At 48.1% G+C, this 25,692-nt stretch overlaps 1 pseudogene; it reads left to right on the top strand.

Annotated features, from left to right (window-relative positions):
* Positions 1-1,004: 1,004 nt before the first annotated feature.
* On the top strand, positions 1,005-2,900 carry LOC144134256 (uncharacterized; annotated as a pseudogene).
* Positions 2,901-25,692: the final 22,792 nt, after the last annotated feature.

Raw genomic sequence — 25,692 nt, 5'->3', positions numbered from 1 at the left:
GTCCCCATCATCGTCCTGCGGAGGTGTATCTGCAAGGGCTCGTTACAGGCAGTCAGCGTCAGAGAGCTTTTGTGCGGACTTGTAAACTACGGATACTTCAAACTCCCTTAGGCGCAGGCTCCATCGAGCGAGGTGGCCGCAGGGGTCTTTCAAACTGGCTAGCCAGCACAGTGCGTGCTAATCGCTGACCTCCTTGAGCGGTCGTCCTTACAGGTAGGGTCGGAATTTTGACGTTGCCCAGATGATGGGAAGGTACACCTTCTCACTTGTCTAATAGTTAACCTCGGCGTTGGAGAGAGCGGCTAGCGTATGCAATTATTTTCTCCCGTCCGTCAGTTTTCTGAACGAGGACAGCGCCTAGGCTCAAGCTGCCTGCGTCAGTATGAATTTCACTATCGGCATTTTCATCAAAGTGCGCGATGATAGGTGGGGACTGTTAGTGACGCTGAAAATCCTTCAAGGCTTCTAATTGCGGCACTTCCCATTCGAGTGGCACATCTCTCTTTGTGAGGTCGGTGAGGGCCGAGAGACGCAAAGAGACACAAAGCCGTGAGACACAACGGAATGAAATGTCACTCCGGGCACGAGCAGCAAAGACAAGACAGCAATGCTTTAATGAAAAGTTCTCAGAAGAATGGTGAGCTGGAGTATAGTCGTTATGGATCAGTAATAAACTGACATTTGCTGTTGCTGCGCTATGTTTTCCTTCTTTGCAGAATACCCGCTTGAAAGGGGGGCGCTGCGTTCGCCGTGGTGAGCAGACGTGCTCATATCGGCTCCGTCGTTAATGCCCGCTTTGGCAGTGCTGATTAGTTTGGATTGCGAAGATTTTATTACCACTGTGTTCGTGAAGGTATCCGCTATCATCCGATACCCGACTTTCCATCCAAGGTGCGTTTTTCATCGATTCATCGGACTTTTCCTGGTTCACCGCCAAGAGGAGACGCTAGGCCGAAGCGAACCTAATGCTCGCTAGGCCTAGCCAGCTGTTCTTCTGCCACAGCATGGAGGGTTCCGCCGCCGCTTTGACGCACGGTTCCCAGGTTTCCCAAATGTGCGTGCAAGTAGAAGGAGAAGAAATTACGCCCGAGGAATTCCGACGCTCGCCCGGATGGCTGCACATCGGCGGGCACACGAGCCGAACACGCCTGCAAGGAACGCAGGGTGAGTCGACTTCTCGTGCCGATACTCCGAGCTCTCGACAGAAGCCTAAATTCAACAAGAACGTTAGGAGCGCAGTTATTCGGGCGGCTCGCATGCCCGCCATGCCTGTAGAAGAAATTAAGATCGTCGTGCGGCCCCGCGATGGGCTCGATATTTTCAAGGCAGGAGCTGCATGCGTGGCTAATGCCATCATGGCGGCAGCGGGAATTGAGACGGCAGACCGAGCTGAGGATATGGCGTGTCCCAATACCCAGCAGAACATTATGGTGCTCAGCACTCCGAGCGAGGAACGAGCGGAGAAGTATGCTCGAATTCAAGCTATCAACGTCCGAGGCAAAATATACGAGGTGCGCGCGTACGGAACGACCGCCCACGACACAGTCAAGGGCGTGATCAGGGGCATAGCACTCGAGGACAGCGAAGCCGAAATAATGCAGCAGATTGTTAGTACAACCCCCTCGCCGCGGGGGCGAAGCGTATCGGAAACACGACGACAGTAATCGTAGTGTTCAACGGTATCAAGGTTCCCAAGTATGTGCGTTACGGATCCACGCTCTACCCGTGCAGTCTCTACAGGAAGCAAATAGAAGTTTGCAAGGTATGCGGCAAAGTCGGCCACAGGCGCGACGTGTGCCCCACACCGGACGTTCGCGTTTGCCTTGCCTGCGGTGTTTCTAATCCAAGAGAGGGCCACAAGTGTGTCCCCAAGTGCAAGCTCTGCGGCGAAGAACGCCCCACCGGGGACCGCCTCTGCAGAGCCAAATACAAGGTTCCATACGTCGTACGGCGACGGCGATGGGAACGCCGTAACGCCGAAGAAGAGCAAAAGCAAGCACTCGAATCAAGTTCTCTTTCCACGCCTCGGACGCTCCCGCTCGCGCAGTGCGTCCCGTAGTGGATCCCGCAGCGCGTCGCGCAGCGCGTCGCGCCATGCCTCACGCCACGCTTCCCGTCATGCCTCGCGCAGCGCATCCCGCGGCCGTGACTCATCTGACGGGAACAGCTTCGGCGTTCAGCGATCGCGCTCCCGTGACAGAGTCAGCTGGGCCGACGCCGCAAAGGGCGGAGTTAAAAGCAGCAGCGCTAGCTCCAGCAGCGCCACTAGTGGCCGAACCACGCCGAGCAGCTGGCAGGCGTGGATTACCAGCCCCTACTACAAGGAACTCGAACTCCGCGCAACCAACGCGACGCTGGTAGAAACCACGCGCCGGCTCGCCCAAGAACTAGCCGAGGCCAAGAAAGAACTCCAAGCACAGCGAGCCCAGCCAGCCACTGTCCCAGCTCAGTCATCCGAGACACGTACACCCGCCGTTATCACCGAGCAGAAAACCGACACGCCATCACACCAAGGCACACAATCAATGGATACAACCCAAGACGAGCCCCAGCCGGAGCAGACCACTGACCCAACCCCCAAGAAACGAGCACGCACCTCTTCACGACAGTACAAGGACCTGACCCAATTGGAAACTCAGCTCGAAGCAAAAATCGAAGCGTTCGCCAACACCTACGCCAGCACGGCTGCCGTCACCGACCAACGCCTTTCGCGGCTGGAGGAGCTGATCACCACGTCCTTCTGCACCATACAAGAGCGTTTCGCCTTCATTGAACAGACCCTTAAGCCCATGGTACGCAGCCCCACCTTTGTGGCGCAATTCTCCAACCACCCATACCTTCAAGAAGAGACGCAAGCCCCAACTCCGACACAATCATGTCCCAGCCACAAGTCACAATAGGATCGCTACCGGGCCTTACGGTCTGGCAGTGGAACTGCAACAGTTACAACAGCAAGAGAGCAGTGCTGAAACAACACATCACCACAGTAACCAAGAAACCCGACATCATCCTGCTGCAAGAAACGGCGACGGTGACCCCCACCCTCCCTGGGTATCGCGCTCATGTTAGCCCGGCGGAGGGACGGGGCGTTCTGCACGTTCGTCCGCAAAGGGCTCACGTTCATCGAGCACCAACTCAAACACGGCCGCAGCAGGGTGGAATATACCTTCACCGAAATCATCCCAAACAAACAACGGAAAGGCAGCCTGTTCATCGCCAACATCTACAGTAACCCCAAGCACCAAACACAGAAATTCAAGACCCTACTACACACAGCCAGCACCCAAGCCAAAGACAACACGTTGCTGATCGGAGGGGACTTCAACGCCGCCCATCGAGCGTGGGGTTACGTGAAGGATACGGCCAAGGGACGGGACCTATTACAAGATATCCTGGACCACAACTGTGCCCTGATCACGGACCCCGCTCATCCCACCCGCATCGGCAACTCCGTAGCACGAGACACCACACCAGACCTTACGTTCATCAAGAACGACCACACGGGCAAAGTAACGTGGCACAACACCGGCGTCGACCTGGGCAGCGACCACTACATCTTCGAAATTACGATACCGAACCAATTCCGGGGCAACACCATTATGCACAAGTGGACGGACTGGGACGGCTTCCGTAAGGGACGGCCCACCACAGCACAAGACATCACAGACATCGAAACCTGGACGGAAGAGCTTTGCGATGCTGTGCACTCGGCCACCAAAACCATCGAAACGGACGAGGACGTCATCGCCATAGATAGCCGCCTGGCCCATTTGTTCGAGGCCAAACGTTCGATACAGGCGCGCTGGAAGCGGCAACGGTGGAATCGCAAATTGAGAAAGAAGGTAGCCGACTTAAACAGGGCCATTGAACACCACTGCAAGGTCCTGTGCCGTCAGCAATGGAACGAAATCTGCAACCGAGCTGACAGGCAACTGCATCGCGGTTGCACCTGGAATCTATTTCGGCACCTCCTAAACGAAACCAAGACCAAGTCAAACCAGCGCGACCGCCTCGCCCACCTCCTGCACACCACCACACAACAACAAGGAAAAGACGCCGTTATCAAGAGCCTGGAAGCCAAGTATCTGCCGGACACGCCAACGGAAATCCACCCGCCGTACGGGGGGCTGCCCAACGCGTGGCTCGACCGAGACATTACCGTGTCAGAGGTACGAGTAGCGCTGCACGAGCTCAACACCCGCTCAGCAGCCGGCCCCGATCTCGTTACCAACAAGATGCTACGAAACCTCGACAATGCATCGATCGAGGCACTAACCCGTTACTTCAACGAATGCTGGCGTTCGGGCAAGCTCCCCGGACAGTGGAAAACGGCAAGAACAATCCTGATCCCGAAACCGGGCAAACCACCGGACATCGGCAACCTGCGTCCCATCTCGTTTACATCCTGCGTGGGCAAGGTGCTGGAGCACGTGGTGGCCAACCGGTGGCAGGAATACCTGGAGAAGGAAGGCCTCTATCCGGACACGATGATCGGCTTCTGACACAGACTCAGCACACAAGACGCCATGCTACAACTAAAACAAGAAATCATCGACAACAAGACACAAGACAGCAAAGTAATTCTGGGGCTCGATCTACAAAGCGCATTCGACAAAGTCAAACACAGCCATATTAGCACAAGTATCACGACTCAACATTTGGGTAACGAGCTACAATTACATCCAAGACTTCTTGACCAACCGCACGGTGGAACTGCACGCCGGAGACCTCAGACTCCCCGAACGCAAGCTCGGTAGCACGGGTACCCCGCAGGGTTCGGTCATCTCGCCGTTGCTCTTCAACCTCGTTATGATCGGGGTAGCGAGGGCAGTAGCGGGGACCGGCGTCCGGCATACGATCTACGCCGACGACATTACCCTGTGGGCGGCCGGCGGCACCGACGCCAGCATCGCGCAACAGCTACAAGCCGCGGTTACCGCCATCGAGCAGCACCTTGATGGCACCGGTCTAGTGTGCTCGCCCGCCAAATCCGAGCTGTTCGTCCTCACACCATTACGACCGGGACGGAAACGCGCTCCCCCTCGGGAGTGCGATCACATCAAGATCATGACCGCATCGGGGCAACGCATCCCCGAAGTTCCCAAGATCAGAGTCCTGGGCCTGCTGCTAAACAAGAGCGGCCGCAACGACGAGACCATCAACAAACTTACCACCAAGGCAATGGACGCCATCCGGCTCATACACCGAGTCTCGACACGACGGGCGGGCATGCGTGAAGACAGTCTCGTGCGCCTCGTCCAGTCGTTCGTGATCAGTCACATCGCCTACGTTGCGGCCTACCTCAACTGGCAGGTCACTGACAGGAACAAGATCAACACGCTGATCAGACGGGCTTACAAGACGGCGCTGGGCTTAACGGAGACCACGAGTACGGCTCGGCTCCTGCAGCTCGGCGTCCATAACACCCTAGAAGAAATAGCCGAGGCGCAGCTCACCGCGCAAATGGAGCGCCTCTCTACCACCAAGACGGGGCGCAGTATACTGACATCCCTGGGTTACAACCCCCGAATCCCCAGCCGGCAACCATGCGAGATCAGCGAGGAGGCGCGGGCTCACATCCATGTGGACCCCATCCCGAAGAACGTGCACCCCGAATACAACCAAGAACGGCGGCAGGCACGGGCCCAGGCCCTCATCGAGAAACACGCCCAAGACCCGCACGCCCGGTACGTGGACGCAGCGGAATACAAACGAGAAGGCTTCGCGGCAGTGGTCGTTGCGGCGGCTACCGGCACCACGACAACGGCAGCGAGCGTGCGGTGCACGGACGCCGCAGACGCCGAGGAGGTTGCCATCGCTCTGGCGATCTCCGAGGCCGAGTGTCACACCGTGCTCAGTGACTCGAGGAACGCCGTGCGCAACTTTGCCAAGGGGCGAGTGAGCGCGCCGGCGGCCGCCATCATCGGCAAGCTCCAGCCCCAAGACCGCCGCAGCACCATCCGTATCAAGTGGTTCCCGGCGCACGCGGGCGAGTGTGCATCCTCGCCGAACCACAACGAGACGGCCCATTCGACGGCGCGAGCGCTTACCCTCCGCGCCCCCGAGAGTGACCGTTCCGTGTGGTGGTTCGAAACCAAGGACCGCGTAACCAGTTATGGCGAAGTTACCATGTGTTACCGCCTAGCTCGACGGACGATGCCGCCTCCCCACCCGGCACTCAGTCGGGAGGAGGCCGTCATCCTAAGACAGATACAGACCGGGTCACTCCTCGCCACGGCAGTGCTACACGTACTTCACCCAGAACTCTATCCGAGCGATGTGTGCAATGTTTGTGCAGCTGGTCCGGCGGACCAATGGCACATCATGTGGGACTGTGCCAGGTTCCCGACCGAGGCTACCTCCAGGATATACCCGCCCGAACTTCAAAGTGCAGTGCAGTCTGCAGACAAGGACATTCAACTATGGGCCGTCCAGCAGGCCCAGGGGTGCACTCGAAAAGCACAAGCCTCACGACCCACCACAAACAGGCCGAACGGGGGTAGTGCAGAGGAGGGCATAACCCCGGGTCGACGCTTGGCCAACGTCACGACGCGTCAAACCGTCGGTTGCCGGCATTTTCAATAAAGTTTTTCCTACCTACCCGCTTGAAATATGCTACACAAATATGTGATTGATAGCTCTAGCACAAAAGCAGTTTCAACGAAGATTTCGAAAACATAATGCAGCACATCAAGAAGAAAAAAAACTGATCTAGAAGAGAAACATTCTTTCTTCATGTGCAGCGAAGCACATTGCATGTACCGCGTTATACCCGAGATTTAAAGTTATAGTTGTTAGGAACAAAATAGATATTTTTCCCGAACTACGGGCGATATCTTCACGTCACCCATTATTGCCGTCAGCACGTCCTGGGGGTAGATTTCACATGAGAGGCTGACGCTAATGGGAAAAATAAAAAAAAATTCTAGTGCTCTTCGGTCACACTGACTGCAAATTCCAAGGTTGGGTGTTCACGCACCCAACCGTGACACACTGATGGCACTCTGTGGATGATCTAAATGACTGTTTTCATAACATTCAACTGACAGCCATTTCCAAGAACGCCAGTAGAAATCTGCCGATATGCCTACTTTTAGAAATTTTATTTCAACGTGGGCTTAAAGTCACCCGTTGGAAACCAGGCGCGTTGTCGCTACTTTGGTGTAACTGATGCAAGGATCAAGGCAAGCACTTGAGAGGAAATTGTTTGCTCAGGAATGTCTCAAAATTTTATTTTATTGATACTTTCCAGGTTAGGTATTCGAAAATAAAGGCTTTTACGTTCGTCTTCGGCTTGATTCTGCGAACTCGCCGTGATCTGAGCCTTAAATAGGGCTGTTGCCAAAACTTTAACTGCTTTAATCCGAGCGTGCAGCTCATGCTTTGCAGAGAGATGAACAAAAAAAAACATTAAGAGAGCGAGCTACAACAACGGTCAAAATTTTAATAACGGCCGCTCCACGCACTCTCTAATACAGAGATTTATAGACGTTTCAGCAGAGGGTAAACCGCGAAGATTTCATTTTTTTCTTTTTTCTGCTCGGCCCATCGTCGTGAACTTCAATAAAGCATGTATTGGTACGTTTTTTCTAACAGGAAAGAAATGCTCAAAATTTCCCGAAACATGCAAAAACTTTGACGTTCGATTGACCAATAATTGAGAAGGAGCAAAGATCTACCTTGAAACCTAGTCTGCTACAAAAATATGAACTGGAAACCCTGCAGTCGGGCATGTTAGTGTGGCCGCCTGTATTGCAGGCTGGTTTCCATCGTGTCCACTGTCAGAACCGAATTCGTATGAAAAGGTAACATCATGAGGCCCACTGATGTGTGGACTATGGATAAAACCAATCGTAGTCAAAGCGGAATCCATAGATTTCTTTGTGAGTTGAAGCGGGCGTCACGCGTGCTGTGGCTGCCAGAAGTTTTGACGCCATAGCGTCTTCGAAGCGCGTGCTCATAATGCGCAGTCCGGAAAAATCAGAAACGTTAGAGGCGCACATACGAGTACAGGCTGCATAAACGTACGCTATTGCGCGCTGACAGTTTTACAAACCTTACCGTCTCGCTTCTGTGTGCTCCCACTGACATGGTCAAGGATAATTCTTCGGTCACCGCGTTCGAGAAAAGCCTCTAGAAGGCTCTTTCAGTAACGCGAACTGCTAGAAGTAGTAGGAGCTCATGGGGAGCCGTGTTTCTCACGGTACTTCATTGCGACTATGGAGAAGCACTGTGTACAGGAAGAACTCTGCCGTGGCGACGAACCCAATGCTGATTCCACGAGAAGCTTGTGCCTTTATTACACACCCCCAGCTGATAGAGGGCCTGTAAGGCTGTGTCCGGCAAGAAAATAAACGTTAGATGTGCTTTTTTGAAAAAAGTGTCATTTTCAAATTGTGGTGCTACGCATTCTCGCAATCTACTTAACATTAATCGCGAAATATTCACTAACGGCCCCCTGCATGGATACTGTGTGTAAAAAAAGAAATACATACGAAAGTTTTCTTTAGGTGTGTTTCTATTGGCTGCGTTCCCACCCAGTAGTTCCCCTCCCCCCTACACCCCTTCGGCCGGGTTACTGGCTCACGCACATACTGCGTTGGTTTTGAATATACATCGGTTTTGAATTTGTTTCATAATTCCACAATGGGCTCTAGGTTGTAATTGGCTTTCCTACGCTAAGAGACAACATCCTAGGACAACTAGAAATGAGAAAACTTTTCTGAAAAAGTTCGGTTAAGAGTATACATATGAGACGTATCCCTGAATTTTCTTCCAAACCGTACCCAGCTGGCGCCACAACCGCTTCTGCGAATTCTACGTGTCACAGATCGATGTTCTCTCTGTAGCACCGGACACTTGGCTGGGCGCGAGGGTGACGGCAAATGGCGGAGAAGAGAAGCGGAATGGGCGGCTTGTGCTGTTGGCTCATCCGCTGCGCGTTGCACAGCAGCTACTGGCGGGTTGCGTTTCGCTTCTGAAATTATTTTCAATGACGCGACCGCAAAATCAGTGCGAACTGAAAGGGAAACCACAATTGTAATGACAAAGGTGCAAATGTACATTGTTTTGCGCACACAGCAGCAATTACGAATGCCTACGTAGTATCTACCCCGTTTCTGGTCCTCCCGGTGCACATATTTGTTTCATTTTCAAATTGGCATTTTCTTTCCGCAGGATCAGCTGTCAGGCTCGTCAAAACAAGGTTCGCACTCGGATCTGAAAATGAATGTTACAGTAAATAGCTTCATAAAGCTGAAATTACGAAATGCTGATGCCTCGTCCCTCTCTGGCGCCACGTAGGCGCTGCTAGGACATTGCGAATATCTGTTTATGGTTTATGAATGTTTAACGTCCCGAAGCTACTCAGGCTATGAGGGACGCCATAGTGAAGGGCTCCGGAAATTTCGACCACCTGGGGTGTCTTAACGCGCACTGACATCGCACAGTACAAAGGCCTCTACAATTTCGCTTCCATCGAAATTCGACCGCCGCAGCCAGAATCGAACCCGCGTCTTTGGATCCAGCAGCCGAGCGCCATAACCACACAGCCACCGCGGCGGCTAGTGCGAATATCTGTGTCGCGTGATAACAACCTTAAATTTGAGTAGTTAGTAACACGAGAACATTACGAAAAACAACGCTCAGAAAGAGCTACCTCTTTACTTGCCTGTCCCTATACACTGTCTTAAATCCTTTCTTTATCGTGGTATGCGTCGACGACATGACGTCTTGAATCAGACTTCCGGGTAACTGTGCGCGCGTTGAGAAAGCGAGTTATTTTTTCCGCCTTGCCGTGGAAGGCAGATATCTGCAGCGGGCAAAAGAGAATGTTTTTTGAACCCTTTTAAAAACAAGTGGCGTTCGCAGCTGGGCCGCCAAGGCTTGCGTCACGTCCTCTTCGGGAGAGTCAGAAAACTAGGAGTGCAAGAGTGCACGCATATTCTTTGTTCTGATTTATTTCTGCTTCTGAATTACAACGACATTATTTGGCCCACCAACTCCTGTTCTACACCTCAGCATCCAGCAGACTGGCACCGTGTGTTGGTGGGGGATATCAAGGATATCAACAAATCCAATGCATAAAGGGAGAGGGCGAATATTGGTCGATCACAAGGAGAGTCCCGAATTATCACGACGACAGCTCAGGCTTTGGCGATGCGAGTCAGACGCAAGAATACCCCGCATATCCTGTAGATGTCTCCACCTGTCTGTCCACCTTCTTGCAAAGCCACCGCCTTGTTATTGCTTGCTATAGGAACGTTGAGCATGTACAGAGAGCAGTTGGTGCGGAAGCCAGTGTAACCTCTTTTTTCTAAGTTTCCCGGCCACTCACTGCGGCGTTGTGCTCCTGCTGACGTATTCTGAAGTCGGTAGCCACGCTTCAGCGAGCGCTCTGACTGTACAGCCACTGCTGCCAGTATATATGTGCACGCTTGATTTAAAGTCTGGTTCTATAGCTTTGCACAATAGAACAGCGCAGTAGCAAATCTAATCAAAGGAAGCCCTCCAGTTTATGACGCAGGGCTACTGTGACGATGTGGTGATCAACCTCTGCGGACTTGCTAGGGTACACCTGCTAACAGCCGTAACAACTGCGAGGCGGTTTACCGCGATGTAATGACAGCGGGTGGACGCCAATCGCTGGAGGGCCTCCTTTGAGAAACATTCGTCGCTTGCTCCTTGAGTTGCACCCGACTATAGTGTTTAAAGTTAAAGCATTGAAAGACTCATCGGGAATAAAATGCGTTGTCGACGAGATGAATTCTCAGTAACAGAACCGATGTCACCGGATTTTAAGTGACAACTGCGCATTTTGATTCATCTTCATTGCGTCCGTGTCGTCATGTCCAGACGCCTCCGGGGGAAAATGTAACCCTAGCTAGATTACCCAAAGAAATGTCTGTCTGTGTGCAGACAGACGTGTAGGGTTCTACAGTTAAAGCCATGAAATAATTACACAAAGTTTCATTCAAACGTATCAACGACGTATAGCACTGTCGAATTACCAACAGATGTTAGAATTAAGTGTCCCTGTTCAATATTTATCGCTGAGTAAGAGCGAAGATTAACTGTAGTCGATATATCACGAATGAAGAAACATTTTAGTAACAGTAGCATTTTAGTAACATAGCGCCTGTCCTGTCCACTTCTGTGTCGTCCGTGTCCTTTTTGCGCTATGTTTTCTAAGAACATTTTAGTAAGGTTGCCAATATTTTTCGTCGGCTGACTGCGCTGGAATTGCGTTATTGACACACGGAGCCTTACTGTTTCCAAATGCGTTATATTGCGTTTCGAAATTGTTTTCCAAATGCCTTTCAAAATTCTAGAGGCTCGTTTACTGTACGATGTCAGTGCACGTTAACAATACTCAGGTGGCTGAAATTTTCGAAGCACTTCACTTAAGCGTCCCTCATAGCATGAGTCGCATTGCGACGTTAAACCCGATAAAGCACAAAACTATTCTCAACCAACCCTTCAACTTTTCTAGGTAATCTTGAAAGATACGCAGCACGCATCACACACAGATTTTCTCCTGCTATCTAAGTTTGAATTTGAGAAGGAGCACAGAAAAAAAAACTGATAAGAAGCAAAGAAAATAACAACAAGATGCTGACTTGTGTTGAGTTGAGTATTTTGTTCACATTGGGGCACGTTTATTCCTTCCCAATAAAATATTCCGTCCTTAAAAAGGCATCGTGTTATTAAACTATTTTCGATCTTAGAGCAGTGAGAAATACAGCAACAAACAGCAGATTCACGTGGCGTCTATTGAAATGTCTCGTGCAGTTACGAGCGTCCAACGGACATCGAGGTTGAACCAAATTGCACATTTAGCCAGTGTCGGGCGGCTAATAAGGCTCCAGGCATGTATTCAGTGCTCCTAGGTAGCACTGCAACATTTCCCGACAACTGCGTCACCTGGAAGTCGAGAATGCACCTCACCGGAACATGCCACGGCGAGCTCTTTCCAGTGGAGAAAAAGCAATTTCTCCCAAAGAACATCCGCTCTTCCGCTGCTCAACAAAAGCACAGCGAATGTGGGACTGCCGCGGCGGCACTACGTTACCCACTTGTGGTGCCGGTATGCTTTGGTCATTTGCGATACTGTTGGATTGAAAGGCACTTCGAAGTAGGTCCAGCAGTAAAATCGGCAGTACGGTGTATACGCGGTTTGCAAATAGGCGGCACCATGCTCAGTGCTGACCGACGTTGTTCATCTTGCTTGAAACACTTCGTGCGAAGGCGGTAAGCGATGACTTATGAAGCTCGATGAGAAAACTTTCGACGACGCCGTTTAGCACGTGTTTACAATAGGAGCACTTTATAGGCACCTTTAGTTAAAATCACTTTAGTAAAATCGCTGCCGCTGCAAGAACATTTTTTGTCCTTGAAAAAGTCGCCTTCATCTAATCTCCCTAAGCACTGTTCAAAGTGCAGCGTTTCCAAGCCTTTGTTTGATCAAACCAAAATCTTGTTTCGACACCCTAATCTGCTAACCAGAGAGGTTTCAGAGGCCTATCACATACGTCAGAGTCAGGAAACGTGTGCTGCCGACCCAATGGTGGTTCTGCATGAAATGGAGTTTTCTTATTTCGACGCGTATGCATGAGCACTTATCCTGATGCGCCTGCGTGAATCCTTTTGTTTCGTTTGTGGTTTTTCTCTTTTTATGTGTTTCTTGAATAAATGCCCAGTTGCGGTTAAGCGCTTGGGTTGCTTGGTCTTCCTTGTCCGTTGTCCTGAGTGCGCTTTATACATTTTTACAAGAGTACTTGCTATATTAGTGATTACCTTGTTTCAGGTTAATTTAGACAACGTCATATTGCAACCGGCCAGCTTTGCTATGTTTAGCAGATAACACAGGGAGTACTACTTCACAAGACATTCAGGTTCATAACACCACCTAGAATGGCATCTCGAATTTTTCCTCTTTAAGAGAACTATTCTTTTGTTTGCTTCTACCGCCATTTAAAAGTTAGAAAAGCAGAATATTTATTGCTTCGATCGACGAAGTGCTGAGTGTAAAAATTCTGGCGTTTTCGTTCAAATGCTTCCAACAGTTACGAAACTTGGTGGCACTCCTAGGCAATGACATTGAAAATCCTTGTCCGTCTTTTTTTTTTCTGGAAATGTGAACGCTTTCTTCTTCGGGCGCCTGCGTAGGCACTAAGAATGGAAAAAAAAAGTTTGTCCGCGACAATTCAGTGCGAACGCTCTAGGCAGAAGCTTGTTGCATGTGTTCGTTGAAAGAACGCGTACGCAAGCATATGAATGCACCGTGTGCATAGCCGGCGCCTCGCTCCTCGCGCTAACTTCGTTGCAAGGTTGGAGTACGCGTCACAACAAAACTCCGGCAATCGCCTCAGAACGCCTTGAAACGTACGTGATCAAGCGCACCTATCACGACATCACTAACCATTTCAAAAAGAAAGGAGGATCTTCCATTATATATGCAAAGCCTTAGATAAGCAGCAGGAAGCCACCTGGAGGCGACTCCAGACGCGATCCTTAGTGACTCTTTACTATCAAAACTCTACGTAACAGTAAAAGAGGAGCGCCATCGGAATCTATAATGCAAGCTCCTAGTCTCGAGCAATGGGAGGTCATGTTGGCGAGATCAGTGCTGGTCGTTCAGGCCCAGGCCATTGAATGAGCTACTCAGGTCCCTCTCAGCCGTGGACTGATTGCCACCTAGCATGGACCATCTGCATTTTGCCTTCTCACGAAATAAATGTTTTGCAGTCCAAATCCAATACGCAGTACCAGCTCCTTTGGTGATATTAAAGTCCGTATATGGTGCGAAGACATTTAGAAAGGGTGAAGCTGCGTGTAGAATACGCGCTGTAAATCTGCAGCGCCAGTATGTACGTGGTTGATAGCTGTAACGCGAAAACTACTGCAACGAAGAATGCTAAGACATATTGCAGCACGTTATAAAGAAAAAACTGCTCTAGAGGGCAAACATTCTTCATGTGCAGCGTTATATCCAGGACTTAAAGCTACATTTGTAAAGAGCAAAATACAGCTTATTTTCCGCGAACTATGCGCAATATTTTCAATGCCGTACGCAATTACCGTCAGCGCGCCCTAGGGGTTAGTTTAACATGCGAGAGTGACGGTAATGGGAAAAACCAAAATTTCCAAACACGTCTCGATTACACTGACAGCAAATATCACGGTTGGATGTTAACACGTGTTCGCTATTTCGAAGGCTTCAAAAGCTGACTGTTTTTCTTCTAATACAAAATTGATCTCTCAGAGCCTCGAAGAAGTCATACATATAGCAACAAATTCCGCTCAGTACGAGATAAAAGCTTATGTCATCTCAACGTTTGCAAGTGATCGATGGCGCTCTGTGGATGTTCGAAAGGATTCTTTTCGTTACATTCAACTACGCTCCATTTCCAGGAACGTGACTAGAAATCTTCAGATCTATTGCCGATTAGAAATTTTATTTCAACATGGCTTAAAGCCACCCGCCCACGACCATGCGTATTGCGGCTGCTTTGGTGCAACTGACTACAAGCATCAAAGCAAAAGTCTTAAGAATCGATTCTTGTGTACAGGAATGTCTCAAATTTTTCCTTTCTTGACACTTTCTAGGTTAGGATGTTGGGAAAGAAAGCGTTAACATTTCGCGTCGACTTGAGTCTGCAAAAGGCTTAGCACCGTTCCTCAAGTTTTAATTACGTGCTGCCGAGCGTGCAGCTCTTGCTTTGCAGAGTGATGAACAAAAGGCATTACCTTCAGTGAGAGAGCATTAAAACGATCGAAATGCTAATAACGACCCCTCCACGCATTCCCTGATACTATGTTTTATAGACGCTCCAGCAGAAAGCATTCCGCGAACTCATTTTTTTCTTTATATGGTGGGCCCGTCATCGTAACCTTTGCCTAATCCTTTTAACTCAACATTGACAAAGGAGTGGCGTACCCTGTACCTTGTACCTTTTGTACCCTGTAATTTGTCAAGACAAGGGTAAAGCCCAGGATTTTACAAGCAGTTTGGGTCTCTAATAGGTAACATCCTCGAGGAAGTCAAAAGCCATGGGATGCTGTTCACTCGTTTCATTAAGTGTTATGCATCCGCTAACGGCGCCAACATGGTGGGTGCTCTGGAGGAAGCATACAAGATATTAATTGTGCTGCCTTCATGCTGGGCAAGGACTACACATCTGGCCAATGGCAGTCTTACCCGTCACAACTTCAGAGGAGAGTTTTAACTCTTTTCCTAACTTGTGGAAAATTAATTTTCCTAGGTTTAACTAGCTTTTTCCACTAAAAGGTGTGTAAAATAAAATTTTACGCAAGACACGAAAACAAGGAGTATAAATGCTCTTTTTAAACATATAACATGAAATAATGAATTTTCCGCTGCAGGACAAAAATTTATTTAGCATAAAGGAGATTTTATAGAGGACTTGAACAGCACATTTAACTGTACTATTTTCAAAAAGAAACAAATGCTAAAAAAACGTCCTGAAATATTCAAAATGTTTTCTGTTTTATTCTCCACTAAATGCCAAAAATCAATGATGTATTTTGAAACAAAGTCCTGCTTCAAGAACAATTACTGGAAACTTCAATGGGGCACCTGAGCGTGGCCACCAGTGTTGCAGCTTGGCTTCCGTCGTGGTCACTGTCAAAACTAAATTCCGACGAAAAGGTGCCATCATCAGACTCAGTGGTGCTTGGGTTGTGGTAAAAACCAATCGTAGTCAAAACGAAATCCTGACATTTTAGAGTTTTGGAGCCGGCGTCGTGTGTGCGGAGGCTGCACACAGATTTGACGCTATAGCGTCTTCGGAAGGCTTGCACAAAATGCCCCCTCGTGAGGAAAGAAAGAACCTACGTTAAAAACAAAATTTTAGTTCTACAAATAAAAGCCGGATAGAGCAGCGTGCCCGTCCGCAGTGCCGAAGACCCGGAAGTCGAGCGGCGAAGTCATCGGCGTGCAATAGGCGCGATACCCCGTCCTCGCGTCTTCGAAGCGCGTTAAAAAAATACCGCCCCGCGATAAATAGGAAACTGCATAGAAAATGAAGACATAACTATAAGCCAGATGCACAGTGTGCCGGTAAGCAAAGCGAAAGTTCCGACATTAGCGTGCGAACTCGTCGTTAGCCGGCGAACGATGCTAAATGGGCGCGGTAGAAAAATGAGTTGTTATTGTGCCCTACGTGATAATGTGATTTAGAGTGCACAATGCGCGCTTTCATTGACCTGGTTGAAGTAATATCAAATATGACCCAAAGCCCGAGAGGAATGGGATGTTTTTTTTTGGTAACAGCGACGTGCACGAATCAGCAAAAAGAAGAGGGAGAACAATTCTGCAGAAGTTCCGAAAGCATTGCAATATCACGTTTTATGAACCTCTTACACTAATGTTATATAATGCCATTTGTAATGGGGGTTTTTAATTTCGAATTCGCAATGGCAGAAGAAAACATTGTCTCCCGAACACACTGAAGTCGCAGCAACCCCAGCTTCATCGCTACAATTACCCGCCGAAGAAAAACGGAGCCATGGGAGCGACACAACGCACCCATAAGATGGACGATTGGTAATAAGGATTCAGGCTCTGAATATGGGCTGTTTGACGCCCGCGACGACGCAGATAGGCAGAAGGCTTGAAAAGTTATAATGCGAATTTGGAGATGATTCCTTGACGACACAGCATTGGCCTTACTACCTCTCTTGCAGTTTTTGGGACAGGCGTGAGGTCACTGTCAATATAAAAATCTAGCATGTGGGAAGGTGTATATGAAATGCAGATCGTCCCTGCGAGCTTGACGGCTGGATGGTAAGCCGACGTAACCGATCGGGCGATGCGGCAATATTCTCCGGCCTGCTTCACAGCCTGTGACGATGGTATATGGTTCATCAGGCGTATAGCGATTAATCGACCAAGGCGACTCAGGTTATGAGCGACGCCGTAGTGAAGTGCTCTGGAAATTAACCACTTTGGATTCTTTAACGTGCACTGATATCGCACAATAGGCTGGCATCTAGAATTTCACCTCTATCGAAATTTGAGTGTCATGGCCGGAATCGAACCCGCGCGCAATAACCACTGAGTCACCACGGTGGCCCACGTTTGCAGATGAATTATACTCAGAGTGATCTGGGCGCTAGGAAAGAAGGGTATCAGACATCGACAGCGCTTCACGGTTATGCAGTAGCAATGAAGATTAAACTATTGATGTGGTCTCAGTGGCCGTGTGGTAGTCGGAAGTAGTGAGTGCAAGAACACTGTCCCAATTAGTGTGGTGGGATGCAGTATACATTGATATCATGTATCCAAGTGTGTAGTTACACCGGTCAGTGAGATCGTCAGTTTGCGGCTGGTGGGCAGCTATGGCATCAAGTAATTGTCTGGTGTTGGGGAAGGAGTGCTTCAACAACTTCGGACAAGACCACCCGCCCTGTGCCACTCGGCGGCGGTAGCGCGCAGTGACGTAAGACGTGGCCGCTGGGAACGCGACAGAACGGCACTCGCCGCGGCGCCTGCCAGAGCGGGGCTTTATGATAGCAGGCGAGATGCACGCAATGGGGGGGGGGGGGGGGGGAGGGGGGCGAAACAACTCGATACTCGCTTTCCACATATAAGCGCCATGCTCTGTTGGCCATCCTCCTGCTGCACTCCACTGCGGTTGACTTCCCACAGCCCGGCGGCCTATCTTCCATTCCCTCTTTTCGGAACCTGCACAGGGTTTGCACTTTCGCCTCACATCCGATCCCACAAAAGCCTTACCGAGTGTCACCGTGTGAACGCAAGGTGATGAATGAACAAGTGAAGGAGGTGTTAACGAAAGGTGTCATCCTAGAGCCGCTGAGTTCCTGGGCTGCTCCTGTAATTCCTGTTCGAAAGAAGAATGAATCTTGGCATTTCTGTGTAGATCACCGTCCTCTAAATGGCGTTACAGAAAAACGTGTATAGCCCCTTCCTCGAATAGACGATTCCATCGACTGCCTTTTTTCAGCCTACTACTTATATTGACCTCCGGACGGGGTACTGGCTAATCCCTACGCATCCCGCGGACAAAGAGAACACAGCGTTAGTTACTCCTGACGGCCTATATGAATTCAATGTAATGCCATTCGGCCTTTGTAATGCGTTCGCCACCTTCGAGAGATTAATACACACTATACTCCGTGCTTTGGAAATTGAGGGGATTATAGACTTCAGTCTTTAGATATTTTATTGACCGTTTAGAGACAAATGTCTATTAATGTGGTTGCAGAATTTAGTACATAGATTGTTCATAGACAGCCTATAGACAAAAGGAAATAAGGCAGTTATAGACTTTAGTCTGTAGACGGTCCATAGATTGTCTATGAACAAAAGGAAATAAGGCAGTTTTAGACTTTAGTCTATAGATAATGTATTGGCCGTCTATAGACAAAGGAAAATTATCTGTTATAAACTTTAGTCTATACATGGCCTCCCGACTGTCTATGAAAAAAGGAAATAATGCGGTTACAGACTTTAGTCTATAGATTATCTATTCACCGTCTATTGAAAAAGAAAATTTACGTCTGTTATAGACTAGTCTATATATGGTCTGTAGACTTTCTATGCACGAAAGGAAATAAGGTCATTGTAGACATCAGCCTACAGTTAATCTATAGGCCGTCTATAGACAAAGGAAACTTTTGTCTTTTATACACTAGTCTACAGATAGTCTATGAACTATCTAGAGACATAAGAAAAATTAAGGAGGTTATAGACTTTCGTCTATAGATAATCTATTCACCTAATATAGAAAAGTAAAATTGTCTGTAATGGACTTGAGTCTATAGGTGGTCTATGTAATGTCTATGGACAAAAGGAAATAAAGTGGTTATAGACTTTAGTGTACAGAGAATCTATTCACCGTCTATAGACAAATGAAAATTGTCTGTCATAGACTTTTGTTTATACATAGTCTATGGACCATCTATAGACACAAGAAAATTGAGGGGATTTAAGACTTAAGTCTATAGATATTCTAGGGACCATCTATAGACAGCAGGAAATTAAGGCGGTTGTAGACTTTAGTCTATAGAGTCTCTATAGACTGACTATAGACAAAAAGCAAAGTATAAAGGACGGCTATACAGTCTTTAAAAAGACTATTGACTGTCTATAGACCATTTCCATAACGTTTGCCCTCCGGTGGCTGGTTTGGCTGTAACGCTGCATGGGTTGCGTCAATTCCGCCGTGAATGCTGTTCCTCTGTCCGTAATGAGCACGTCCGGGGCGCCGTGTCGCAGAAGAATGCACTGTAGGAAGAATTTGTCGGCTTCTCCTGCTGTTCCGTTCGGTAGAGCTTTTGCCTTGTCGCAGCGGGTCAGGTAGTCGGTCGCTATGATGATCCACTTATTTGCAGACGTTTACTTAGGGAAAGGGCCAAGCAAGTCCATGCCATTTGCTGAAGGGGCCTTCAGAGGGGTGCAGCGGGGTTCAGGAATCTTGCTGGTTGGGTGGGAGGGGTATTTCGTCGTTGGTAATCTCGGCAGGTTTTCATATAATGCGCGACATCGACACATAGTCGAGGCCAGTAATACTAGCCTTGAATTTGGTGGAGGAAGCGAGAAAGCCCGATATGTCGAGCTGTAGGCTCGTCCTGTGAAGACTGAACTTCTTCGCGCAGACTAGCAGGTAGAACAGAGAGGTAGGCTGTTTTGTTCGCTGCGAAGTTCTTCTTCACGAGGGAATCACTCTGTACACAGAACGAAGACAATCCTCCATCGAACGATGCGGGGCTAAATACAGCGTGCCTTACAAGTACTCGATGAGGTGTTTTAGGCCGGGGTCAGAGCGTTGCTGCTGATCAAAAGAGGTGGAACTAATGGTTCCGAGGAAGGCGTCCCCATCATCATCCGGCGGAGGCGCACAGGCAGGGGCTCGTGACAGGCAGTCAGCGTCAGAATGCTTTCGTCCGGAATTGTAAACTACGAAGTCACTAAACTCCCGGAGGCGCAGGCTCCATCGAGCGAGGCGGCTGGACAGATCTTTCACACTGGCTAGCCACCACAGCGCGTGGTAATCGCTGACCACCTGGAACGGTCGTCTTTATAGGTAAAGGCGGAATTTCGACGTTGCCCAGATGATGGCAAGGTACTCCTTCTCACTTGTCGAATAGTTAACCTCGGCGTTGGGGAGAGCGGCTAGTGTATGCAAATATTTTCTCCAGTCGGTCAGTTTTCTGAATAAGGATAGCGCCTAGGCTCAAGCTGCCTGCATCAGTTTGAATTTACCTCTCGGCATTTTCATCAATGTGCGTGAGGATCGGTGCGGACTGTTTGTTAATGACGCTGAACTTCCTTCAAGGCTTCCAGTTGCGGTGCTTCCCATTTTAATGGCACGTCTCCCTTTGTGAGGTCGGTGAGGGCCGAGAGACACAAAGAGACACACAGACGGGAGACACAACTCAATGAAAAGTCACTCCAGTCACGAGCAGCAACGACAACACAGCAGTGCTTCAATGAAAACTTCTACGAAGAATGATGAGCTGGACTATAGTCGGTATGGATCCATATTAAACTCTGACTTCAGATTAACGGCCTGAGGGGCGAGTTGGTGCGTGATGCTATAAACGACGGCGCAAACAAGGACACTAACAAGAAAGAAAGAGACACCACATGCGCACACTACCAACTGTTTATTTCGCGGAAAGGTGGCATATTTGAACATTCAGCTCAAGCATGTGACATCGCATTATCGCTTCGAACCCATCACGTGCAAAAAAGCATCAACATTAGGAAAATGAACAAGAGATGTTAAACACTGCAGAAAAACTAATAGATTCTGATAAAAGGAATTAAAAAACTAAAAGGAGGGGCCATCTCTTAGCAAAAGCAGTGTCACACTATTGTAGCAATAGCAGAGTCATACATGAGAAGCAAAAGCAATCAGGCAGTAAAAACCAATATAAAAAAAGAATTGTGGCAAAAGCAGAGTCAAACAAAAGAAGCAAAAGCAGTCAGAAACCGAAAAAACGACAGACAGTAAAAAGATAAACTCAATAAAAAGATAAACAGACGGCCGCTAGAAAAGGAGAGCTAAAAAGTCGCACTGAGCATGATGTCAGAAAAAAATTATCAAGAAATGAAACTTCATTTCTACGACAGATATCGAAGAGTCGCTAGCACAAGTGCTTCCCTTCTCATTAATCATAAAAGCCTCAAAAATTTCACGTGCCACCTGATCGCGACTCTTGCCCAGAATCCTTATTCTGTTAAGCCTTGGCTCACACTTGAATTCTTTACAATGAGGAGGCAAATTCGACCCACCTCCATTTTCTAACGATTTCTCAGGCTCCCGTGCCCTGTCGTCAATGCAGCGACCCGTCTGGCCTATAAAGACTTTTCCACACGTCAGTGGGATTTCATATCTTTCACATTTTGTCTTTTTAGTGCTTGTTGTTTTTTTGGTTTCTGACTGCTTTTGCTTCTTTTGATGACTCTCCTTTTTCCACCATTGTTATTTGTTATTGGTTTTTACTGTCTCACTGGTTTTGATTCTCATGTATGACTCTGCTATTGTTACGATTGTGTGACAGTGCTTTTGGTAAGAGATGGTCCCCTCCTTTAAGTTTTTTAATTCTTTTTATCAGAATTTGTTGTTTTTTCTGCAGGGGTTAACTTTTCTTGTTCGTTTTCCTGTTGTTGATGTTTTTTTTTCCAAGTGTTGGGTTCGAAGCGATAATGCGATGTCACATGCTTGAGCTGAATGTTTAAATATGCCACCTTTCCACGCAATAAACAATTGGAAGTGTACGCATGTGGTGTCCCTTTTTTTCTTGTTAGTGTCCTTGTTTGCGCCACCGTTCATTTCATTAAACTTTGACATTTGCGCTTGTTGTGCTATGTTTTCCTTCTTTGCAGAATACCCGCTATAAAACTGCTGCACAAATATGTAATTAATAGTTCTAAGGCAAAAGCGGTTTCAAAGAAGAATGCGAAAACCTATTGCAGCACATCACGAAGAAAAAAACTGATCTGGAAGGGAAAAATTCTTTCTTCATGTCCTGAGAAACACATTGCATGTACCGCGTTATATCCAGGATTTAAAGCTGCATTTGTAATGAACAAAAAGAGATCTTTCTCCAGAACTACGGCCAATATTTTCACGTGGCCGTCTATTGCCATCAGCGTGTCCCGGGGGGTTAATTTCTCATGCGAGGCTGATGCTAATGGGAACAATAAAAATTCTCATGTGTGCCTCGGTCACACTCACTGCAAATGCCAAGGTTGCGTGTTCACGCACCCAACCATGACACATTGATGAGCTCTGTGGATGATCGAAATGACTGTTTTCGTAACATTCAACTGCCAGCCATTTCCAGGAACGTCAGAAGAAATCTGCAGATATGCCTACTTTTAGAAATTTCATTTCAACGTGGGCTTAAAGCCACCCGTTGGAAACCAGGCGCGTTGTAGCTAATTTGGTGTAGCTGATGCAAGCATCAATACAAGCACTCGACAGGGAATTTTTTGTACAGGAATGTCTCAAAATTTTCTTTTCTTGATACTCTCAAGGTTAGGTAATCGGGGATGAAGGCTTTTACGTTCGTCTTCGACTCGATTCTGCGAACTCGCTGCGATCTCAGGCTTAGCGCCGTTCCCTAAACTTTAATTGCGTGCTGTAGAGCGTGCAGCTCTTCCTTTGCAGTGTGATGAGCAAAAGAAAAACGTTATGGTTGCGAGAAACGACAACGGTAAAAATTTTAATAACGACCTCTCCACACATTCTCTAATACAGAGCTTTATAGACGTTGCAGAAGAAGGCATGCCGCGAAGAACTCAATTTTCTTTTTTCTGCTGGGTCCGTCGTCTTGAGCTATACCTAATGCTCTTTTCTCACCACTGACAAAGGTGTGGCGTGCCCTGTAACTTGTCAAGAAAAGGCTAACGCCCAGGATCTAAGGGGCAGTCCGGGTGTCTAATGTAAATCTTCGAAGTAGTAAAGAGCCATGGGATGTTTTTCGCTCGGTTCATTAGCAACATGTGTCTGGTAATGGCGCCAGCATGATGGGCGCTCTGGCACAGGCAGAGAACAGATAACTGAGTGTCCTTCATGGTCGGCGAAGGATACACATTCGGCCAATGGGACTGCTCTCCTCTATGACTTCAGGGAAGAGTTTTAACGATTTTTTGACATAGGGAGCGTTATATTATTTGTAGGTTTAGCTAGTTTTCTCCCCTTAAAAAACTATTAAATTTAAAATTTCGCCCAAAATAGGAGAACAAAGCAGTAAAAATACTCTTTTTAGGCATATAACTTTGAATAACGTATAATGCACTGAAGCACAAAATGTTTTAGCTGACAACAAGATTTTATAAAAACTTCACTAAAACATGTAAAGGTACGTTTTTTCTAAAAAAAAAGAAATGCTCCAAATTGCCTGAAACATGCGAAATGTTTGGTGTTCGATTGGCTAATAAATGAGAAAGGCCGAATATCTACCTTGAAGCCTAGTCTGCTACAAAACTTGGACCTGGAAACCCGGCGGTCGAGCACCTCAGTGTGGCCGCCTGTATTGCAGGCTGGTTTCCGTCATGGCAACTGTCAGAACTGAATTCGTAAGAAAAGGTGCCATCATGAGACCCACTGATTTGTGGACTATAGATAAAACCAATCGTAGTCAAAGCGGAATCCATATATTTCTTTGTGTTTTGAAGCGGGCGTCACGCGTGCGGTGGCTGCCGGAAGATTTGACGCTATAGCGTCTTCGAAGCGCGTGCACAGAATGCGAAGTTCGTAAAAATTAGAAAGGTTAGAGGCGCGCATAAGTACAGGCTGCATCAACGTACCCTATTGCGAGCTGACAGTTTTACAAGCCTTATCATCTCGCTTCCGTGTGTTCCCACTGACATGGTCAAGGATAATTCTTCGGCCCCCGCTTTAGAGAAAGGTCTGTAGAGGGCTCTTTTAGTAACACGAATTGCTCGAAGTGGTAGGAGCTCAAGGTGAGGCGTGTTACTCATGGTACTTCATTGCGACTATGGAGAAGCAATGTGTACAGGAAGAACGTTGCCGTGGCGACGAACCCAATGCTGATTCCACGAGAAGCTTGCGCCATTCTTACACACCCCCAGCTGATAGAGGGCCTGTCAGGCTGTGTCCGGCAAGAAAATAAACATTCGACGTGCTTTTTTGAAAAAGTGTCATTTTCAAATTGTAGTGCTACGCTTTCTCGCAATCTACTTAACATTAATCGCGAACAATTAACTAACGGCCACCTGCATGGATACTGTGTGTACAAAAAGAAATATATACGAAAGTTTTCTTTATGTGTGTTTCTATTGGCTGCGTTCCCACCCAGTAGTTCCTTTCCCCCTACACCCCCTCGACCCGGTTACTCGCTCACGCATATACTGCGTTGCTTATGAATATACATGGCTTTTGAATTTGTTTCACAATTCCACATTGCGCTCTAGGTTGTAATAGGCTTTCCTACGCTAAGAGACGACGTCCTATTACAACTTGAAATCAGAAAACTGTTCTGAAAAATGTCGTTTAAAAGTACTCATATGAGACCTATCCTTAAATTGTCTTCCAAACCGTACCCGGCTGATGCCACAACCACCGCTGTGAATTCTACGTGTCACAGATCGATGTTCTCTCTATAGCACCGTACACGTGGCTGGGCGCAAGGGGAAATGGCGGAGAAGAGCAGTGGAATGTGCGGCTTGTGCTGTTGGCTCATCCGCTCCGCGTTGCACATCAGCAACTGGCGGGTTGTGTTTTGCTTTTGAAATTCTTCTCAATGACGCAAGCGCACTGTCATTGCGAGCTGAGGAAAACCAAAATTGTAATGATGAAGGTGCAATTGTACATTGCTTCGCGCACACAGCAGCAATTACGAATGCCTACGTAGTATCTACCCCGTTTCTGGCCCTCCCTGTGCACATATTTGTTTCATTTTCAAATTGGCATTTTCTTTCCGCAGGACCAGCTGTCGGGCTCGTCAAATCAAAGTTCGCACTCGGGTCTGAAAATGAATGTTATAGAAAATAGCTTCATAAAGCTGAAATTATAGAAGACTAATACCTGGTCCCTCTTCGGCACCACGTAGGTGCTGCTAGGACATTGCGAATATCTGTTTATGGTTTATGAGTGTTTAACGTCCCGAAGCGACTCAGGCAATGAGGGACGACATAATGAAGGGCTCCAGAAATTTCGACCACCGGGATTTTTTTTTAACGCGCACTGACATCGCACAGTACACAGGCCTCTTGAATTTCGCCCCCATCGAAATTCGACCGCCGGAGCCGGGATCGAATCCGCGTCTTTGGGGCCAGCAGCCGAGTGCCATATCCACTCAGCCACCGCTGCGGCTAGTGCGAATACCTGTGTCGCGTGATAACAATCTTAAATTTTGTGTAGTTAGTGATACGAGAACATTACGAAAAACAACGGTCAGAAAGACCTATCACGTTACTGGCCTGTCCCTATAAACTGTCTTAAATCCTTTATTTACCGTGGTATGTGTCGACTACCTGACGTCTTGAGTCAGACCTCCGGGTAACTGTGCGCGCGTTGAGAAAGCGAGTTATTTTTTCCGCCTTGCCGGGGAAGACAGATATCTGCGGCGGGCAGGAGAGAATGTTTTTTGGACCCTTTTAAAAATACGTGGCGTTCGCAGCTGGGGCGCCAAGGCTTGCGTCGCGTCCTCTTCGGGAGAGTCAGCAAACTA

The sequence above is a fragment of the Amblyomma americanum genome, chromosome 5 (assembly GCF_052857255.1).
Source record: "Amblyomma americanum isolate KBUSLIRL-KWMA chromosome 5, ASM5285725v1, whole genome shotgun sequence".
Lineage (NCBI taxonomy): Eukaryota > Metazoa > Arthropoda > Arachnida > Ixodida > Ixodidae > Amblyomma > Amblyomma americanum.
Note: the sequence above shows the minus strand (reverse complement) of the source record. Positions and strands in the feature narration are given on the sequence as shown.